We start from the raw sequence: 9,357 nt of genomic DNA on the forward strand, positions 1-9,357 counted from the left end.
ATTAGATTAATGCTTCTTACACTCTTTGCCACCTCTGAGGTGGGAAAGAGAAATCACAAGAGCTTACTGGCTGTCATTGATTGACCGTACCTTCACGCACATGATTGGTCACACAAATGTAGGGGCGGGCATTACACACTTATCATGTAATGATACTTACTGGCCAGCGGACTAACAAATCTGCTGCCCGCATGCAGCGAAATGAAATTCTTTTTACTGTGTATTGTGACTAATCCATACTTAGTCAGTTTTTGTCTTAAAGAAAAACTCTAATGGCTATTTACATCTTTATCTTACTGCCTTCTCAAAGTATGGTTTAGTCACAAATTCCCAATACACAACAGTAACAATAATTTCATCTAGTTCAGAATACTTTATCATTTCAGGAACATTGTATTGATATGGGAGGCATTTATTAGTATATCTCTAGGGGTAGCAGTTTATGCTGTACCATTACTAATTAGGGTTAAAGGGACAGTCAACACTAAAATTATTATTGTTTTAAAAGATAGTTAACGCCTTTACTAAACATTCCCCAGCTTTGCACAATCAACATTGTTAGATTAATATACTTTATAATATGTAAGCCTCTAAATGTCTGCCTGTTTCTAAGCCAGTACAGACAGCCTCTTATCACATTCTTTTTTTATTAGCTTTTCACAACAGGAGACTGCTAGTTCACGTGTACCATATAGATAACATTGTGCTCATACCAGTGGAGTTATTTAAGAGTCAGCAAAACTCAGCACTTATTGACTAAAATGAAAGTCAATAGATAAGAAATATAATGTCATGTGATCAAGGAGCTATCAGAAGAAGCTTAGAAACAAGGAAATCACAGAGGTTAACATTATCTTAATATAAGTGTTGGTTATGCAATACTGGGGAATGGGTAATAAAGTGATTATCTTTTTAAACAATAACAATTTTGGTGTTGACTGTCTCTTTACGATTAGAGATGACTAGGGGCGAGTGTCTTTCTGCCAAAACTGGAAGTCTTAGACTACTGCTTCTAAAGTGTTTAAAGGGAAAGTCTATTTGAAAATGTGTATTGCTTAAACAGATAGATAATCCCTTTAATATAACTGACAGTTATATTACTATACTTTTTATCTATGTGATTACCTTGTATCTAACCCTCTGCAGACTACCCCCTTATCTCAGTTATATTAGTATACGTTTTATCTCCGTGATTACCTTATATCTAAGCCACTGAAAACTGCCCCTTATCTCAGTTATATTAATATACTTTTTATCTATGTGATTACCTTGTATCTAACCCTCTGCAGACTACCCCCTTATCTCAGTTATATTAATATACATTTTATCTCTGTGATTACCTTATATCTAAGCCTCTGCAGACTGCCCCTTATCTCAGTTATATTAATATACTTTTCACCTCTGTGATTACCTTGTAGCTAAGCCTCTGCAGACTGCCCCTTATCTCAGTTATATTAATATACTTTTTACCTCTGTGATTGCCTTGTAGCTAAGCCTCTGCAGACTGCCCCTTATCTCAGTTATATTAATATACTTTTTACCTCTGTGATTACCCTGTATTTAAGCCTCTTCAGACTGCCCCTTATCTCAAATTATTAATATACTTTTTACCTCTGTGATTACCCTGTATTTAAGCTTCTGCAGACTGCCCCCTTATCTCAGTTATATTAATACACATTTTACCTGTGTGATTACATTGTATCTAACCCTCTGCAGACTGCCTCTTATCTCAGTTATATTAATATACTTTTTACCTCTGATTACCTTGTATCTAAGCCTCTGCAGACTGCTCCCTTATCTAAGTTATTTTAATATACTTTTTAGCTCTGTGATTACCCTGTATCTAAGCCTCTGCAGACTGCACCTTATCTCAGTTATATTAATATACTTTTTACCTCTGTGATTACCCTGTATCTAAGCCTCTGCACACTGCTCCTTATCTCAGTTATATTAATATACTTTTTACCTCTGTGATTGCCTTGTATCTAAGCCTCTGCAGACTGCCCCTTATCTCAGTTATATTAATATACTTTTTATCTCTGTGATTACCTTTTATCTAAGCCTTTGTGGACTGCCCCCTTATCTCAGTTGTATTAATACACTGTTTACCTCTGTGATTACTTTGTATTCAAGCCTCTGCAGACTGCCCCCTTATCTCAGTTATATTAATATACTTTTTACCTCTGTGATAACCTTGTATCTAAGCCTCTGCAGACTGCTCCTTATCTCAGTTATAATAATACACATTTTACCTCTGTGATTACCTTGTATCTAATCCTCTGCAGACTGCCCCATATCTCAGTTATATTAATATACTTTTTACCTCTGTGATTACTTTGTATCTAAGCCTCTGCAGACTGCCCCCTTATCTCAGTTATATTAATATACTTTTTAGCTCTGATTACCTTGTACCTAAGCCTCTGCAGACTGCTACTTATCTCAGTTATATTAATATACTTTTTAGCTCTGATTACCTTGTATCTAACCCTCTGCAGACTGCTCCTTATCTCAGTTATATTAATATACTTTTTACCTCTGTGATTACCCTGTATCTAAGCCTCTGCAAACTGCCCCTTATCTCAGTTATATTAATATACTTTTTACCTCTGTGATTACCTTGTATCTAATAAGTATCCAAAACGAAGAAGTAGATGACAAGCAGTTTGGAAGGTTAAAAAGTCAATACTTTAATACAAATCCATTAAAAAAGTATTCCAGGGAGGAACAAAAAAGTAGAAGGTTACAAAGTGCACGGGTACACACAAACCAGTATACGCTTTTCGGCGTGAGCTGTAATCACTACTGTCATACAATTTCATTCACAGGTGCATTTAAAAAGGGTATAGTACAATCCCATTGGCTAAAACAAAATAATGTTCAACCAATACCCGTGCTGCAAGGTGTGTAGTTAAAGAAAAAGATTATTAACTACACACTCATGCCTGTCTTTAAACAAAAGTTTTAAATTAAACAAATAACTGAAAATTTATAAATTTGTTACAATTCTACAAGTTGAAATCACAAATATAAACTCACAATATGTAAGCCATCTGATTACTAATATAGATACTTTAGATTGTACTAGAGCGTGTTTAAGATTTACAATACTTGTCAACCAATAAAGGGAAAAATATATATATATATGGTTGTATTGATTGCTCAGGACCATAATGGATAAATGTGTATCAAATCTATAAAGTAATAATAAGGGGATAAGAACCATGCAAAAAATAAAAATAGTAAATGATTCAATATAGGAAATTGAAGGATAAGTAAAAAGAGTATATTGTACATACACATAGTAAGAGATGCATTAAACACCTCATAGATGGGACCTAGAATGATTACATGGTGATGTTAGAGATGTACAAATTCTATTTCGTGCCTGAATCAAATGTGCAAGTAAATAGATAAAAAGTACAAATGAAATTAATCACAGGCTGCACATACTAAAATGTAAATAATTAGAGACAAATAAAAAAGGGCATAGAAAAAGTCCTAGATGTTGTGCTAAACATATCAATTACTCCCAATAGTTAATGAGATCAAATTCAGCATTCAGACCAAGGGGAATTTTTGTACATAATTTAAAGATCCACAACATCTCTCGTCTCTCCAAAAGTCTCTGTCTGTCCCCACCTCTCTTGGGTTGCATAACTCTGTCTATAGCCAACCATTTGAAACTACTGACACTCTTCTGATGGCAAGTAGAGAAATGTTGTACTATAGGGGACGTGGATTTTCCTATGGTAATTTTTGAGATATGCTCTCTTATCCTAGTTCGGACATCACGGGTCGTAAGTCCTACATATTGTATGTTACAAAGTGTACATGTGATGAGATAAATCACAAAGGTGGACGTGCAATTTAAACAAAAATTAATCTCAAAGGAACGACCTGTGACAGCCGATGCTCTCCCCTCCCTGTAGCTGGGTCTGTCGCTGGGGATCTGGGCTGCCTGCCCAGCATCCCTGTAGGGCCGGTAGAGAGACTGCGGTCCCATCTCCACCTGTCTGCTGGGGGTCCTCCCAGGACCAGTCTATGAGGCCTGCTGCCTCTGGTATCTCTGGTTGGGGTTGGGGAAGGAGACCGGTTGTCTCTTCCCTCTGCACGGTATACTGCCGCTGGGGAGGGAGGTCGCTGCTCTCCTCTCCCTGTAACTCACTTTCTCGCTGGAGACCAGGTGTCCATACCCTCAAACTCCACAGTTGGCGCTCAAAGGCTCGTGCCGCTTCGTTCTCAGTATCCAATTCCCGGATGATGCGACTGACTACCTCCTGCGCAGGGTCTGGACCATATCGGACCAGCTGCCTCTTTACCTCTGGAACGAAATCAGCGCCCTCATAGCGACGGATCCGGTTGAGGTGCTCTTCACAGGGTTCTGACCAGTATCTTGTCAGCTCCATGCTGCTGTAGGTAGGGACGCTGCGCAGTGGCTAGCGTTGCCCTCAATAACTCTCCTACGATACCAGTGCTGTTGGGGTGCTGCTCCTTGCGCTAGGACGCCATCCCACCGCTGCCGCCAAATGTTACGGTTGCCTCCAGGCTGGCTGGAAGTTGGACCATAGAAAAGGATGCTCTTAGCGCTCACCAAAGGGTCACCAGCACCGCAGACACCACAGACTACTGCGTAGCCACCATACGTAATGCAGACTCTACGAACCACCGCTGCTGGGCTGGTATCTCGCCATCTGCTCTGCGCCCTGGACCTACGACCAGGCTCCAGTAGGTGAACCTCTTCCTTCTGTACAGCGAAGCAGGATCAGGAACAAGAGCTCTTACAGGAGCTCAGTAGCTAAGGGAGTATATAGAGCATAGCAATCCCTGTAGTGATTATAGCTGTCCCCTACAAACATGAGTCAAAGCTGCAAGTTAGAGGGTCAGAAAAGGTCTGATGTGCTGGAACACACAGCCTGCTTTTTATTGAGGTTACATGCAACAAAGACACTCTCAGGGGGAGGCATAAAATCCCCAATCACACATTTGATACATTTAGATAGAGAGAGACAACGCCCTTTGACAGGCCATAGTAGAATTACATTACTTCAGCAGATAACAAGAAAACAATGCAGAACATCTTATCACTAGCAGTCTGATTAGAAAATGGGAATGTTTATCACTAAACTTAATTAGAGCTGATCCCAGCAAACTTGTATTTAGAATAGGTTCTTGAAGCTGAACAAAATTAACTCTTAATGGCACACAATGAAAACCAATGCCTCTGTAACAGTGCTCCCCTTCTGTGGAACACTCTGCCTGTGTGGTACTTGGTTCAGTAAGCCCTATTTACTGAACCAAGTGGGAGAAGCCAGGGACAAGTTATTTTACAGGTCTGGGGACATAGTCTTAAAGGGGCATTGTTCCCCAAAGTCACAATATGTCCCCAGACGGTTCTTAAAGGGCCATACACACCCAATAAAAGTTAATATGTTTTCAGGGGCACAATCTTCCAGGGGCCATAGTCATGAGGAAGGAGGCTGGCAAATAGGCTTCTCCAAAATCCAGGGAAGCAGGGCAATTTTCCATTTAAAGGGCCAGTTACAAATAGCAGTTTGTAACATATCTCCCCTTTTGGAGGGAGACTAACCAGGCACCTGACCTTCTGTCGGTCAGTGCCTAAGTTAGTCTCGCAACCCACCCACAAATAAACATTAGCAGCAAAGTAGCCCCCCCACAATAAGTAGTACTGGCCTGTAGGTTCCAGGTTGTAGGATGAAAGTGTAGCATCCTCGGCCTTCCTGGCGCAGCTGGGCAAATAGCTGATGGTACTTGGGGGGCAGAGGCCAGTGGCACTCTGCCCTGGTGCCAGCGCTTCTGCTGGGGTGAGGGGTTTGCAGGCCAGTCCTGTAACAAGGGGGTCTGTAGGGCAGAGGCCAGCAGTGCTCTGTCCTGATGCCAGCTCTTCTGCTGGGGGAATTGGGGCATAGTCCTGCCCGGTGGCAAAGGGAACGTGGGGGTCAGTGGGGGTTAACATCTCCACTGTTAACCCTGGGCCCAAGTTAGGAGTTAGCTGGGGAGGGGGAGATTGGCTTTCCTCCTCCTCCTGATACTCCGGTGGCCGTTGGGAAGGGAGGTCGATGCTCTCCGCTCCCTGTGGAACATGCTGCGGCTGGGGAGAGAGACTGGTTGTCTCCTCTCCCTGGAAGGCACACTCCGGCTGGGGAGGGAGGTCGATGCTCTCCCCTCCCTGTAGCTGGGTCTGTCACTGGGGATCTGGGCCGCCTGCCCAGCATCCCTGTAGGGCCGGTAGAGAGACTGCGGTCCCATCTCCACCTGCCTGCTGGGGGTCCTCCCAGGACCAGTCTATGAGGCCTGCTGCCTCTGGTATCTCTGGTTGGGGTTGGGGAAGGAGACCGGTTGTCTCTTCCCTCTGCACGGTATACTGCCGCTGGGGAGGGAGGTCGCTGCTCTCCTCTCCCTGTAACTCACTTTCTCGCTGGGGACCAGGTGTCCATACCCTCAAACTCCACAGTTGGCGCTCAAAGGCTCGTGCCGCTTCGTTCTCAGTATCCAATTCCCGGATGATGCGACTGACTACCTCCTGCGCAGGGTCTGGACCATATCGGACTAGCCGCCTCTTTACCTCTGGAACGAAATCAGCGCCCTCATAGCGACGGATCCGGTTGAGGTGCTCTTCACAGGGTTCTGACCAGTATCTTGTCAGCTCCATGCTGCTGTAGGTAGGGACGCTGCGCAGTGGCTAGCGTTGCCCTCAATAACTCTCCTACGATACCAGTGCTTTTGGGGTGCTGCTCCTTGCGCTAGGACGCCATCCCACCGCTGCCGCCAAATGTTACGGTTGCCTCCAGGCTGGCTGGAAGTTGGACCGTAGAAAAGGATGCTCCTAGCGCTCACCAAAGGATCACCAGCACCGCAGACACCACAGACTACTGCGTAGCCACCATACGTAATGCAGACTCTACGAACCACCGCTGCTGGGCTGGTATCTCGCCATCTGCTCTGCGCCCTGGACCTACGACCAGGCTCCAGTAGGTGAACCTCTTCCTTCTGTACAGCGAAGCAGGATCAGGAACAAGAGCTCTTACAGGAGCTCAGTAGCTAAGGGAGTATATAGAGCATAGCAATCCCTGTAGTGATTATAGCTGTCCCCTACAAACATGAGTCAAAGCTGCAAGTTAGAGGGTCAGAAAAGGTCTGATGTGCTGGAACACACAGCCTGCTTTTTATTGAGGTTACATTCAACAAAGACACTCTCAGGGGGAGGCATAAAATCCCCAATCACACATTTGATACATTTAGATAGAGAGAGACAACGCCCTTTGACAGGCCATAGTAGAATTACATTACTTCAGCAGATAACAAGAAAACAATGCAGAACATCTTATCACTAGCAGTCTGATTAGAAAATGGGAATGTTTATCACTAAACTTAATTAGAGCTGATCCCAGCAAACTTGTATTTAGAATAGGTTCTTGAAGCTGAACAAAATTAACTCTTAATGGCACACAATGAAAACCAATGCCTCTGTAACAGTGCTCCCCTTCTGTGGAACACTCTGCATGTGTGGTACTTGGTTCAGTAAGCCCTATTTACTGAACCAAGTGGGAGAAGCCAGGGACAAGTTATTTTACAGGTCTGGGGACATAGTCTTAAAGGGGCATTGTTCCCCAAAGTCACAATATGTCCCCAGACGGTTCTTAAAGGGCCATACACACCCAATAAAAGTTAATATGTTTTCAGGGGCACAATCTTCCAGGGGCCATAGTCATGTGGAAGGAGGCTGGCAAATAGGCTTCTCCAAAATCCAGGGAAGCAGGGCAATTTTCCATTTAAAGGGCCAGTTACAAATAGCAGTTTGTAACAATCAATATGGTCACATGCCTTGCACCTGTTACTCCCACATCTGTACATGCCCTTGCTAGTAAGCCAAGAGCTAATGGGGACAGCAATTTTAGGTAACACTGTGGGTGAGAGATAGTTACATAGGGATTTGTTTTTTCTGTATGAACATCTTAAGCCATCTTTTACACAATCCACTAGTCTATCATCAGCTACCAAGAGTCTAAAATGTTTTTTCACGATACTGCAAATGTCGTGATATTCAGTGCTGTACTCAGTCACAAAGTTTACTTGATTACAAGCTGCTTGTGGGGTGTTAGACTTATCAACCAGCAGACTCGACCTATCAATGGTGTCAACCTCCCTCAATGCCCTATTGATTATCTTTTTGGGATATCCTCTGCTTTTTAAACGGTTTACTAGTTCCTTCTGGTGACACTCAAAAATTTCCTTGGTGGAACAGTTTCGTTTTGTTCTCACCAACTGTCCCTTTGCTATAGAGTATGAGATGTTTTTGGGGTGGCAGCTGTTTGCGTGCAGCACAGAATTACCTGATATTGGTTTTCTGTATATGCTACTCTCAATGCTGCTATATGTATTACCTTTAAGTGTCACATCAAGGAAGTGAACCGATACAGTAGATGTCTCAAAAGTAAATTTGAGATTACAAGTGTTGGCATTTATGAGTTCAATGAACTGCAACATATCTTCATGTGTTCCACGCCAAACCAGCAGGAGGTCGTCAATAAAGAGACCATAATACACAATGTAGTCCCGAAGGGGGTTCAAATCTCCAAAGATGTGGGACAGCTCCCACCAACCCATATATAGGTTGACATAGGAGGGGGCAAATTTAGCCCCCATAGCTGTCCCACACCTCTGGAGATAGAACACCCCCTCAAACTCAAAGTAATTATGGTCGAGTAAAAACTTTTTGACCTCAACTACAAAGGAACTAAAGTCCTCTCCCAAGTTGGAATATAATCCTAGCATCGATCTCAATGCCTCCAGCCCCTTCTCATGGGGGATGGAGGAATAAAGGACAGTGACATCAACTGTGAGCCAAGAGAAAGATGGATCCCAATTAAGATTGCTGAGATCTCTGAGTACATGTTTAGTGTCCCGTATATAGCTGGGTAGGGACTGGACCAGGGGATAAAGTATGGCATCGAGCCACTCGGATACATGTTCCTTCAGTGACCCGATGCCACTAACAATAGGTTGCCCTTGAACTGAGATCAAGGACTTGTGCACCTTCGGAAGGTGGTGAAACACAGGGGTCACAGGATGCTGAACGCATAGGTAATCAAAAGTACTGTGATCTATAAAACCCTGTTCAAGACCATCATCCAGAAGGTGCAAAAGTCCTCTCTCAAATTTTCTGACTGGGTCTGCAGGTAACACAAAATACTGAGTATTATCACTTAGTTGACGCAGAGCTTCATGTCTGTAAGATATCCTATCCATGACCACCACTGAGCCGCCTTTATCGGCCGCTCTGATCACGATATTGGTGTTAGATTGTAAATCTTTCAAGGATTGCCTTACCAAATTAGT

The sequence above is a fragment of the Bombina bombina genome, chromosome 2 (genome assembly GCF_027579735.1).
Source record: "Bombina bombina isolate aBomBom1 chromosome 2, aBomBom1.pri, whole genome shotgun sequence".
Lineage (NCBI taxonomy): Eukaryota > Metazoa > Chordata > Amphibia > Anura > Bombinatoridae > Bombina > Bombina bombina.